General features: G+C 41.8%; 1 protein-coding gene across 3 annotated transcripts in view; it reads right to left on the bottom strand.

Annotated features, from left to right (window-relative positions):
- The window catches only part of GFOD2 (glucose-fructose oxidoreductase domain containing 2), a 38,151-nt gene that overhangs the window by 21,666 nt on the left and 2,678 nt on the right, over window positions 1-13,807 (bottom strand). Inside the window, exon 1 of one of the 3 annotated variants that reach the window (XM_035024959.1) lies at window positions 6,717-6,817. The exons of the other annotated variants lie outside the window; for them this stretch is intronic. The gene's annotated coding sequence lies outside the window, so the exon portion shown is untranslated. Of the gene's footprint in view, window positions 1-6,716; window positions 6,818-13,807 lie in introns of those variants that run through there. 3 annotated transcript variants of the gene reach the window in all.

The following is a 13,807-nucleotide window of genomic DNA, read 5'->3' as shown; positions in this document are numbered from 1 at the left end:
GAAACTTTTATGTTTCCTTTAAACTTCCTAGGTAGTGGTAGGTCGTTTGCACAATGACCACAATAACTCCCTTTTTTTGTTTTCATGCCATCAGATAGTGAATCACCTCCCACAATGACTCTGGACTTAATCATGTCACATGCTCTGGCCAATGGCACAAGAGCAAAATGACCCAAGAGGTTTGAAAACTACTTGTGCGTGAAGGCTTCCTCTCTTACTGCTCTTGGGTTGTCTTGGACCATCACCATGTGAATGAGCCTAGACCATCCTGCTGGATCACAAGAGACATGTGACCAAAGTCATCCTCACTGCCCCACCTGACACAAAGCCAACTGCTAGTTATATGAGTGAGACCACCCTAGGCCATCTAGTTCCAGCTTAGCTGACCCAGACCAGAACAACCACCCAGATCTCCCAAAGAATCATGAGAAAATAAAATCAATACATTGTAAACCTTTAACTTACACGAGGTTATAGGTCAATTATATACCAATAAACCTGGGGGGATAAAAAGAATCATGAGAAATAACATTTGTTTTAAGCTACTGAATTGTGATGTTTGTTGTAATTGTTTGTTATATAGCAAAAGCTTACTGATACACTCCTTTACAGACAGAACTCCCTAATTTCCATTTGTATGTAGACACCACATTTTGCCTGTCCATTCATGTGTCCATGGACACTTGGGTTGCTTCACATTTTAACTACTGTGAATGATGCTGCTATGAACATGGGTGTACCAATTAGTTTTTTTGAACCAAAGTTTAAAACTTTCCTCTAATAAATGTCATTTAACTTGGGCATTTATTTACCAGTTGAGATCTTTTTGAATATTTATCTACTATTTGTACCAGCTTTGTATCAGATGCAAATTTGATTAGCAGGCTATGTCTTCAAGCCAAAATAACTAACTTAAAATATTATATTGTTATCAAATGCACACACACGGAGTCTGAACTGACCAAAATTTCAAGGCCAGTAACCAACTGTTCACAGTTTAGGCACCCGGCACAATTAGCCCTCAATCAATGTTAGATGATGTTGTTCTTTATAAACCCATATACGTTTCAGTGTTCACCAGTTGTCCTTCCCTGTGCTCAGAGGCCATTTGTTTAATAAAATGTTCTAGTATCTTTCTGAGGAATAAGTGTATCAGCCTCCCTTTAAAAACTGAGACAGAGGGGCGCCTGGGTGGCTCAGTCGGTTAAGCGACTGCCTTCGGCTCAGGTCATGATCCTGGAATCCCTGGATCGAGTCCCGCATCAGGCTCCCTGCTCAGCAGGGAGTCTGCTTCTCCCTCTGACCCTCCCCCCTCTCATGTGCTCTCTCTCTCATTCTCTGTCAAATAAATAAATAAAATCTTTAAAAAAAAAAAAAAAACGGAGACAGGTGTTGCATGTCGCCCAACTTCTGGCATCTCCCTCTGCTTCATAATGCCTCAAAAGTTTATTGATAGTATATGGGGCTATAGCATGGTCACCTGCTAGTTTTCTCAGACCCTAGGGATGTAATTCAAATGGATCAGGAGAACAAAACTGTTCTGAGAACTGGGTATTCTACCTTCCCTGACCCTGCTTTTTCCAGATAGGTAACCCCCTACACACACCACGCAGCTAGGTCTTTGATAAAAGGAGAAATATAATAGAGGAATTGAGTAGTTAATGTTTTCTCTGTCAGATTATTCTCTATTTATCCTAAGTACCTCTTGGTATATCTTTAAGAATTCTTTTGATTAACTGCTTTTTTTCAAGTGTCACTACTTGTTCTGAGATTGTCTCCCTGATCCTATTAGAAGCATCCAGCTCTTCAGAAGCTTGCAGATGGATAGAGTGTGGGTGGTTCTAGCCAAGCTATTTAAAAATGTATCTATAATAGTTTGCCCTGTAACTATTCTTTTTTAAAATTACAAATTATGCTTTCTATTTTTCAGCATCAGGCTTCTAAAAGAGCCATTAGGGATTTCTAAAGACAAAGTTACTGCCTTGTAATACTATCTTTACCCTGCAAAGCACACAAATGCAGTCAATTGTTTTTCAGCTAAAGTATATATATATATATATATATATATATATATATTTAAAGATTTTACTTATTTGACAGAAAGAGAGAGAGAGAGAGGGAGGGAGGGCATAAGCAGAGGGAACAACAGAGAGAGAGGGAAAAGCAGACTCTCCGGGGAGCAGGGAGCCCGATGCGGGATTCCATCCCAGGATTCTGGGATCATGACCTGAGCTGAAGGCAGCCGCTTAGCCAACTGAACCATCCAGGCACCCCTCAGCTAAAGTATTAAATCATTAGTTCAATGGGGGAAAGGAAACTCTTAAAGAAACGGTGTTGGAACAACTGGATGTCCATATAGCAAAGAACCTTGACCCCTCTTCTCTCACTATTTATACAAAAATTAACCCAAAATAGATGAAACACCTAACTGCAAAAGCCAGAACTACAAAGCTTCTAGAAAAACATATCAGAACATATTTTTAAGACCATAGGTCAGGTAAGGAATTCTTGAACAGGATACAAAAAGCATAATCCATCAATAAGCTGTATTTCAAATGGAAAAAAAATTCTATTCAGTCAAAGACACCATTAGACAAAATGAATAGGCAAGCCAGAGACTAGGAAAAAATACTTGCCAAATATATACTGTATGTAACTTGTATGCAGAAGGACTCCTACAAAACAACAATAAAAAATGAACAACCCAAACTTGTAAAAATGTTAGAAGACTGGGGCGCCTGGGTGGCTCAGTCAGTTGAGCGTCTGCCTTTGGCTCAGGTCATGATCCCAGGCTCCTTGCTCCCCGGGGAGCCTGCTTCCCCCTCTCTGCCTGCCACTCCCCCTGATTGTGCTCTCTCTCGTGCATGCGCTCTGGCAAATAAATAAATAAAATCTTTTTTTAAAGATTTTTATTTATTTTGAGAAAGAGAGAGCGCACAAACAGGGGGGAGGGGCAGACAGAGAGGGGGAAGCAGGCTCCCCAGGGAGCAAGGAGCCTGGGATCATGACCTGAGCCGAAGACAGACGCTCAACTGACTGAGCCATCCAGGTGCCCCAATAAATAAAATTTAAAAATAAAATAAAATAAAAAATAAAAATGTTAAAAGACTTAAATAGTCTCTTTAACACCAAAGATACAGGAATGGCCAACAAGCACATGAAAAGGCATTCCATGTCATTAGTCATCAGGGACACACACATCAAAACCACAATGAGATACCCACTAATGGCAAAAATAAAAAAAAGAGTGATAGCACCAAAGTTTGGAGAGGATATGGAGGATATGGAGCACACGGAACTGTCATACATTGTAGGTGGGAGTGTAAGACAGTATAATCATTCACTTTGAAAAACTGTCAGTTTCATATCAAGTTAAACATATATTAACCCAATGACATAGCAGCTCCACTTGTTGATATTTACCCAAGAAAACAAAAACATATGTCCACAAAAATGTATAAAAAATGTTCACAGCAGCCTTATTCATCATAGCCCCAAATTGGAAACAAACCCAAATGTTCATCAATAGGTGAATAGATAAACAAGTTACGGCATAGTCATTTAATGAAATATAGTAAAGCAATAAAAATGAATGAACTATGAATACATGCAACAACATCTATGAATCTTAAAAATATGTTGAGTGAAAGATGCCAGGCACACATACAGACCAAAAACCCCACCGTACTGTAGGATTCCATTCATATGAAGTATAGAAACACGCAAACCTTATTTATAGTGATAGTAGTCAGAAGGTGTTAGTGGTGGTGGCTGAAGTGGTGGTGGGGGTACAGGACTGAACAGGAAAGGGGCACAAGGAAATATTCTAGAGTGATGGAAATATTCCATATTCTGTGTTGCATTGTGCTTTCATGGTGATACAACTGTAACAACTCATCAGAAGGAATACTTAAGATCTGTGCATTAATCGTAAGTAAATTATACTTCAATTTTTTTTTAAAGATTTTATTTATTTATTTGACAGAGAAAGACACAGTGAGAGAGGGAACACAAGCAGGTGGAGTGGGAGAGGGAGAAGCAGGCTTCCTGCGGAGCAGGGAGCCCGGTTCAGGGCTCGATCCCAGGACCCTGGGATCACGACCTGAGCCGGAGGCAGACGCTTAACGACTGAGCCACCCAGGTGCCCAACTTCAATTTTTAATCACCCTAAGTTGTTGTATTTAAGAACATAGAACAAGCTTTTCACATCTTGAAGATTCAGATTCATAAACAAAATGAATTTATGTGAATTAAAAGTCTCTTTTTTCAAAAACAACATAAAAACCTCGTCAGCTTACTTTTGGAGATATCAACAGTATAGAGACAATGGCTGCAGCCAAGAGAGTGAGTTTTCCGAGGAATTAACTTCACACTAAGGCCAATGATCTAGTCAGTCTCAGCATTTCCTAAGGGTTTCTGAAGACGGCAATTTCCACTAACCAATGTCAAAATGGGCAAGCGGCTGAGCCGCAGGTGTTAGGTAAGTAAGTCCTCACCACTCACAAACAACTCATACTAGGGAAGGGAGGGTTCAAAAGGAATTCTTCTGTATTTCTTTTCTTTTTTTTTTTTAAATATTGATTAAATTCTTTCTTTTTTTTTTTTAAAGATTTTTATTTATTTATTTGACAGAGAGAGAGATAGCGAGAGCAGGAACACAAGCAGGGAGAGTGGGAGAGGGAGAAGCAGGCTTCCTGCTGAGCAGGGAGCCCGACGTGGGACTCGATCCCAGGACCCAGGGATCATGACCTGAGCTGAAGGCAGACGCTTAACGACTGAGCCACCCAGGCGCCCTCTTCTGTATTTCTTTATGCAAGTAAAGTTAATAATGGCTTTAAGTAAGAAATTATGTGTAACAGTTTGTGGTTACAGCTACATAGGTTGGACAACAAGACTTGGCATACCACAAGAATGAGAAGCCTTCACTCAGTGCCCACCCCCACCACGCCTCAGAACCAGCTCCACACCTGGAGTTCCCCAGCACAAGCAGCAACCCCAAGCTGTGCCTCCTCAGGGCATCCCTCCTTCCTCTGAGCCATCTCTACAGACTGCCACAGACCTCTGACCCTTGAGACATTCCAAACGGCCAGTATCTAGAGGCTAGATTTTTCTGTGGATGAATTTTTCCAGTAATTCTAACCTCATATAAAATATGCTAAGGGGAGGCACTTGGGTGGCTCAGTCATTAAGCGACTGCCTTCAGCTCAGGTCATGATCCCAGGGTCCTGGGATCGAGCCCCGCATCAGGCTCCCTGCTCAGTGGAGACTCTGCTTCTCTCTCTCTTTCAGAGAAATAAATAAAATATTAAAAACATAATAAAATAAAATAAAAATAAAATATACTAAGGGGCACGTGGGTGGCTCAGTTGGTTAAGTGTCCAACTCTTGATTTTGGCTTGCGTCGTGATCTCAGGGTGGTGAGATGGAGCACCACATAGGGCTCCATGCTCCACACAGTCTGCTTGAGATTCTCTTTCTCTCTCTGCCACTCCTGCCAGTGCTCTCTAGTTCTCTCTAAAAAGAAATAAATAAAATCTTTTAAAAAAGCTAAAATAAAGCACTGTGGCCAGAGGGAGGCCAGGACCCTAGTTATTAAGTGAAATGGGCCCTCAATCTAATTAAAAAAAATTTTTTTTTAAGATTTTATTTATTCATTTGACAGACAGAAAGAGAGAGCACGCACAAGCAGGAGGAGCGGCAGAGGGAGAGGGAAAAGCAGGCTCCCACTAAGCAGGGAGCGATCCCAGGACCCTGGGATCACAACCTGAGCTGAAGGCAGATGCCTAACCAACTGAGCCACCCAGGGCCCCCCCTCAACCTAATTTTAAAACAGATTGTGACATTAGCTTAGCGAATCATAGCCTGTGTTTCAGGTGCTCATGTATAAAAATGATACCTGTAATTTATGCAAACTGATTCATTAATAAATATTTACTTTAATTACCTACTATTGGCCAGGCCTGGCAAAGCACAGGTTATGTTGGTGAGCAAAGCAGACAGTTTTTGCCTGCAGAGAGTTTACAGTTTAGCAGGAGAGATAACACAATCAAATCATCACATAAATATGTCATTACAATTTGAGATAAACATTATAAAGAATAAGAACAGGGTACTCTGAGAGCATTCAACAGGATATGAATTAATCTTATTTAAAGAAATGTTGGGGCACACCTCGGTGGCTCAGTTGGTTAAGTATCTGCCTTTGGCTCAGGTCATGATTCCAGGGTCCTGGGATTGAGACCTGCATCGGGCTCCTTGCTCAGCAGGGAGCCTGCTTCTCCCTCTCCCTCTGCCTGCCACTCCCCCTGCTTGTGCTCTCTCTGACAAATAAATAAATAAAATCTTAAAAAAAAAAAAAGAAATGTTGGGCGCCTGGGTGGCTTAAGCATCCGACTCCTGATTTCGGCTCAGGTCATGATCTCAGGGTTCTTAGATCGAGCCCCCTGTCGGACTCCACACTCAGTGTGGAGCCTGCTTAAGATTCTCTCTCCCTCTCCATCCCCCCAACCCCTCTCAAAAGAAGAAGAAGAAATGTTAAGTAACATATCTGTAAAGCACTTTGAGTTCCACGTGAGAAAGGCATTACTCAAACACCAAGACTGAATTACTAAAAAAACAATGACACGTTGGTAGTTCAGTAAAGAAAAGAGCATATTAAAAAGCCAATTTGTAATCAGCAGACACTGCCTTCTCCCAGAGTAGTGTTCAAGCCTTACCCAACAATAGTTCTTCAGTATAAAACAGGTCCAGGGACACCTGCTGGCTCAGTCAGTAGAGCATGTGACTCTTGACCTCAGGTCATGAATTCAAGCCCCAAGATGGGCATAGAGCTTACATAAAAAAAAAAAGTAAAAAAAAAAAAAAATAATAAAATGGGTCCAAAAGAAGTAGAAGAGCGAAATGTTCAGAACTTCAAACTGCAACTGTACAACTATCTTATGTTATGTATTCGAGGCACCATGGCCAACAACTCTACAGAACTGGTCATAAATACTTTAGCTACCTGGTATTTGTCAAATACAATTAAAATGTTGCAAAATCCAAGGGCCAATTCCCATCCTCATCCCACTTTGATGCTGACAGCAGCAGCATCTGATAAAGCATGTTCCACCCTCTTAGAAACACTCAACTTCCAGAACACAAATTTCTCCTGCTATTCTCTCTGGCTACTTCTCAATCCCCTCTGCTAGTTTCTCCTGATAATGACTGTGGTAACCACTATTCAGTCTCATGGCTTAAATATATATACTATCTATTTTCTGAGGACTCCCAAAGTTTTTAGCCAGGTCCTCTTTCTCAAGCTTCAGACTAGTATAAACAACTGCCTATCTGATATTTCTACTTGGATGTTTATTTTATTTTTTTAAGTAGGCTCTACACCCAATGTGGAGCCCAACACGGGGCTTGAATTCATGACCCCGAGATGAAGACCCGAGCTGAGATCTAGAGTCGGATACTTAACCAACTGGGCCACCCAGTCGTCCCAGATGTTTATATTAATACACATCCCAAACTTAAAATGTCCAGAATTAAGCTCCTGGAATCCTCCCCATCCCCCACCAAACTTGCTCTTCCCACAATGGCTTCATCTCAGAAACTGGTAACACAAATTTTCCGACAGCTCCATTAAAAATCTTGGGAGTAATCCTTGATTCTTAGTTTTCGCTCACACTTCACATTTGATCCATTAACAAACTGTGCTGGCTCTCTACCTTCAAAATATATCCTGAATCCAAGCACTTCCCAGGACTCCCATTGCTACCATCTCAGTTCAAGTCACAACCCCCTCTCTTGCCTACATTACTGCAATTGCTTAACTGGCCTCTCAGATTCTACCCTGCCCCAATCTATTCTCAACATAGCACTGAGTGACTCAATTAAAATGTAAGTCAGAGCAAGTCACTCTTCACCCAAGCCCTCCAATAGGCTTCCCATCTCTCTTGGAATAAAAGCCAAATGTTCTTCCACTGACCTACAAAGTCCTACATAGTCTGTCCTCATCCCCTTCTTTTATCTTTCTCACCTTATGTCCTGTTTTGTCTCACTCACTCTGCTCCAGCCACAGTGGTTCAGTACTGAAATGTATCTCAAACATGCCAGGTATGCTCCCGTTTCAGGGCCTTTGCACTTACAGTTCCCTTTTCTGTATAGCTATCCACTTGGCTTACTCTCTCCCTCACTTTCTTCAGGCCTGTACTCAAATGTTATTGTATCAGAAACAAGTTATTTCCTCGTTGTTTGTCTCCCCCAACCACCCCTGCTAGAATGTATGGTTCTTTAAGACAGGGAATTTTTTGTCTGTTTTATTCATTGTTGTATCCCCAGTGCCTAGAACAAGGCCTGATATATAGTGGGTGCTCAATAAATATTATTGAAAAAAATGAAATATTTCAGATTTTGTTCCTGCATGGTTAGTTAATAAACCAAGATATATATACCGAACTCATCAAAATTATATATAATTCAGTAGCGCCTTGCAATATGTTAACCAATATAATAGAGATGACTTATGTCACTAATCTAAGTAGTTTGGAGCAAAATATGATTTAATGGTTCAGGAAAGAAAACAAGCATCATATGATAACAGAATAGCTCTGCCTGCCACTTGGGATTAGGAAAATGAGCAGCTGCTCTCATTCTTAAACTACAACTTGACCTGCTAAGAGGGCGCCCTCACCGAGAACTGTCTCTCCAACAACTCTCCTCCACATAACATGACCCATGATTACTAGTTAGCTCAGTCCCCTTACAGTCAAGTTTCCTCCCTCTAACAGAGAAGCACACTGTATGTAAAGGGTCTTGTAGGACAATGACCCAGCACTTAGAGATTATGCTCAAATATAACAGACAACTGTGAAGGGAAGGCAAATGAGAGTGGACTCCCTCAGGTGACAGTTCATAAGGAACCACTCTGGCTGCAGTGAAGCCTGCCTGCCCCCCCCCCCCCCCCCCCCCGCCAGTCCATCAGTACATCTCACCAACTGGATTCAATGCCCCTGAAATTCATCCGCTGTTCTGGTTCCTTAACAGACACCTAATGTTTCTCCTGGTCATGACCTTTTCTTCCCTAGACTTTAAGTGCCCCTAGGATAAAGCCCAAATTCCTTGATGAGGCTCACAAAGCATCTCCCAGTATGAGCTGGACCCTTCCCCAACTCTCTACCTTGCCACTTTCCCTTTACACTGTATTTAACATGCTAGCAGCTACCAAATCTAACTCCTTCAGTCTTGCTCTGAGATTTTGGTCCAAGTTGTTTGCTCTGCTTGGAACAATCTTTTCTAACTTATTCAGGCTAACTCCTGAGATTTCTCTCCACTTAAACACCACTTCTTTAGAGGCCATGCCTAGCCTGGGTTAAGTGATTTGGCTCACAGTTCACAGCAGCCTGGGCTTTGGTTTTCAAAGTGCCCATCATACTTCACTGGGATCACCTATTTAGTGTCTGTCATGATAGCAGGATCTTGCCTATCTCACACAGTGCTGTCACTAGCACAAAACACAGTGCCTGACACAGAGTAGGTGCTGAGTAATGATTGAAGAATGAACATATGAATGAGTAAGTACAAAAATGAATGAATCAGGAAGTCAGGTTAAAGCCTATATAGAGAGGCGCGTGGGTGGCTCAGATGGTTAAGCATCTGCCTTCGGCTCAGGTCATGATCCCAGGGTCCTGGGGTCGAGCCCCGCATCGGGCTCCTGGCTCAGCGGGGAGTCTGCTTCTCCCTCTGCCTCTGCTTCTCCCACTGCTCCCACTCCCACATAGGAGCAGGCATTCTATATATATCTCTGTGTTTCAAATGAATAAATAAAATCTTTAAAAAAAAAAAAAATAAAGCCTATATAGATGGTGCACTGACTAGAAGGCAACAGTTTTCCTGCCTAATTCCTTCTTTGCCTTTCTGATTTTAAATAAATATTGCAAAAATGATTTAAAATATTAAAAATCTTAAGAGTATAAGCTACTTTGTTCTTTTTTTTTTTCCTTCAAAGTAAGCTCTATGCTCAACATGGGGCTTGAACTCACGACCCCGAGACATGCTCTGACTGAGCCGGTCAGGCACCCCAATTATAAGCTACTTTGAATGATGCCCCAGAACTGATACTGTGGAACACTACCCTAAGAGAAGGGCACTGTGACTTAACACCCAGTTGCAAAGGGATCTGTAACATGAGAGCATAATTCTTGGGCATGATAAAGGAAATAAAACCGTGAAGGCCAATTTTAAGTTTAATTGTTTTGCAAAACTCAGGACCTGTTGGGGAAATAAGCAGGAATGCCTTCTACATCAGTCATGTACCAAGAATTAATTAGGACGATGCATCTAATTGTCCCCCAGCCTTCCTTTTGGCAACCCTGACATCTGGAAATGAGCCAGTGTGGCAAATAGGCAGTCAATGTCTGACTAGAAGAGCCAGACCCAAAGAGGAAAGACAACCATACCCCCCATGATCAGAGCCTGGGCAGGAGAGGCAGGGGGACAGTGGGGCTGGGGTGGGGCGGTGCAGCCTGAGTTGGACACTGCATGTTCATAGCCGAGGGAGTACCTACAGCATGTACTTAACAGTCCGGTACCACCGGCAGCACTGCTTTCCGACAGATGTGAAAGCATCTTTACCTGCATTTATGTTACCACTGAAAAAGCCAGACTAAAGAAGCAGCTGTTGAGTTTTACAAATCACTTATGATAAAAGTTTTGGTCCCTGGGTTTCAAAGATCCAGAGGCTCTCTGGAGAAGGTTTCGTTTCCCTGTGATTTGTTTGTTTATTTTAACAGTGCCTACACTGATTCAGCGACATGGTCACAGATTCCTGCCCTCTCATTGAGAGCAAAAACATAAACAGGACAAAGGAAAGAAATGCTTCTCCCTCAGCTCCACAAGCTGACATGGTAGTAAACCTCTAGGCGGCTACCACAGGATGAGAGCACACCCAGCGCTGGCCAAAGACACCAATTCCCTGTCCCCCTGCCCTAGTCCGAACAGTGTCCACACTGGAGGGCACTAATGAAAGACCTAATGACCTGTCCAATGAGGCATAACTACCCAAAGTACAAAAGGGTGAGCTAAATTGGGTCATAAAGGAAAAATTTAACACCCACAGAAGTATCTAGATTGCCATTAGGTCTAAAAGTTAGCTTCAGCTGATGATTACAGTAGGAAAAAGTACTTATTTGCCCACTATATTAATTCTTTATTGCTTTTGAAAATCTGGCAATAACAAGATTATTTTTTTTCTAAGACTGCTTTAACAACCAGTTCCACACTGACATCCCTCTGAAAATTCCATCCTCGGACCTACTCTCTACCACAGCAACGTTAGCTAACCCTTCAATTTCACTATAACCTTCATGCAAGCATTCTTAACTTCCAATTTCCAGACTCAACAACTTGTTCCAGCTCTAGCTCTACTAAATGTCTGCATCTACTAGAAATCCCCACCTGAGTGACCTACCAGCTGCTCCCATCCCAAATTCATCTTTCCTCTCAAACGTGAACTTCCTCTGTGCACCCCCCAACCCTTTTAATGGCACACTATGCAGTCACCAGAGTCCTCTTCTCATTTATTCCCCAATATTTATAAGCGCCACAATGAGTCAGGCATTATGCCAGGAATTGGGGCACAGAGCAGTGATCCAGACAGGCTAGGTCCCTGGAGTTTAGTTTCCATTTCCTCCTACACCCATAGCTGAATACCAAGGACTGATTTGACACAGGAACACAATGAGTGTTCAGAGATCTTTCACTGTGGCAGGCACGTGAACAAAGACTCTGCCTTTACTTTTAAATCACTGAGGTAAAGCACATTTGGCCATGATGCATGTGAAACAGCCAACCCTAGAGAGAAGAGTATTACATACTTTGATTTTGGACTAGGGCCCAAGAAAGAAGAGGGCGAGTTTTTAATGATGATAAACATTTTTCAACGTGCTCACCTAATTTACTGACGTCTTCTAAGTGTTTTCCACCTTCTACATGGATAAAAGTACTCTTCTGGGAAAACTGGTATTTCTATGGCAGTAAGAGACACTCTAGAGAGTCACCCATCTACCTTCCTTCTGGATTTCAGGTATAGGACATCCTTTTTTTTTTTTTTTTTAAAGATTTTACTTTTAAGTAATCTCCATACCCAACATGGGGCTCAAACTCACTGAGATCAAGAATTGTACGCTTCACCAACTGAGCCAGCCAGGTGCCCCTTGGATAGAGGACATTCGTAGGGCACCCTGGAACATAGCAATTCTGACTGGCATTCTCTACTCTGTGTTATGTGGCCTCTGGTGACCAAAAAGACTAAGTATTAAGTAGTTCACTGGTGACTGGAAATGCCCAATGCCCTTCACAAGCATCTCCTTCTTATATGCAGCAAACTGCTTACCAACGAGGCCATGAGCACACTCAGCTGTGGTTTCATTTAACGATCTTTTGGCTGTTGAATGTGGATCTAAAATAATCTAATCTCAGGTCTTTGCCACACCATGTTCTTTATTCTTTTTTTGGGGGGGGGGCGGTTAATGTGTAATGAAGGAAGCTGGTTATAAAATACAGGATGTATATGGGACATGTACTCCTGAAAAGAGACATTCATTTTATATTTTAGGATTTTCTGATTATTGTTTAAGTGATACCACAATGTCTTGTCTTGCTACTGAGACCCTAAGCTCTTTAGGGACCAAGACTGGTTTTATATGGTATTAAGGAGATAATAAGTCCCCAAAATTTCACACTTCACATTATTTTGGTAACATTCCCATAACACTTTAGAAATTACTTAAAGACATTTAAATGTTTTTTGAATAACAATCTTAGTATATCAGGGCTATAAAGCATTAAAGGAAAGAGAAACAAAGATCATTTTTAAAAACCACCATGACCAGAAGCAAGCCCAGGCCTGGAGGAACCAAAACAGCCATTTAAGCACAATCATTTAATTTTGAAAACAACATCGGATAAGGAATACTATGTTCATTTTCTCCATTGCTCTAAAATACAAGCCACTGGCACAGGAATATCAATGTAAAAGGCTGAAAAGTAACAGGAAATATGACTGATGTCCCCACCACTCCCTTCTCCCTGACAATCAGAGGATGCCTGACAAGACAAACATTCTATTTCACATGATCCCAGAGCCACTCCAAGAGAGGCCCCCCAGAGATGATAACCATTTCCCAGCAGTAACCAACATCAGGTTGCGGAAAACATTAACCACATGGAACATCCTCTAATATGCTTTGGAATACCGTGCTACAAAAGCATCCATCAAAACACACCAAAGAGACCCTAAGGGTCAAGATTATCTGTCAACAAGCACCAAAAATCCCCAACAAACAAACAAACAAACAAACAAAACAACAGTCTTAGGGGCACATGGCTGGCTCAGATGGAAGAGCATGCAACTTAATCTCAGGGTTTTAAATTTGAGCCCCACAATGGGTGTAAAGATTACTTTAAAAAAATCTTAAAAAGAAATAACAGTCTTCAAAAGCTACATATGCTGTGTACAGTGTACCCTTCAATTATACACATGTAAATTCATTATCTAGGTAGCCACATTACTGTCTGGTTCCAACTCCTGGGATAGGAAACAACTTCTGTCAGCCCTGTCCCTCAGCACTTTAATACAGTCATAGCGTAAGAGGTGAAGGTCTGCAGAGAGAAAATAAGCCCCAAATCATCTTTTACGCTAGCAAGAAACTCTTAGGAGGGTTTGTATTTTAAAATATATACTCATGGGGCGCCTGGGTGGCTCAGTTGGTTGAGCCACTGCCTTCGGCTCAGGTCATGATCCTGGAGTCCCGGGATCGAGTCC

The sequence above is a fragment of the Mirounga leonina genome, unplaced genomic scaffold (genome assembly GCF_011800145.1).
Source record: "Mirounga leonina isolate KUSES-001 unplaced genomic scaffold, KU_Mleo_1.0 Mir_180, whole genome shotgun sequence".
In the NCBI taxonomy this organism is placed as follows: Eukaryota; Metazoa; Chordata; class Mammalia; order Carnivora; family Phocidae; genus Mirounga; species Mirounga leonina.
Note: the sequence above shows the minus strand (reverse complement) of the source record. Positions and strands in the feature narration are given on the sequence as shown.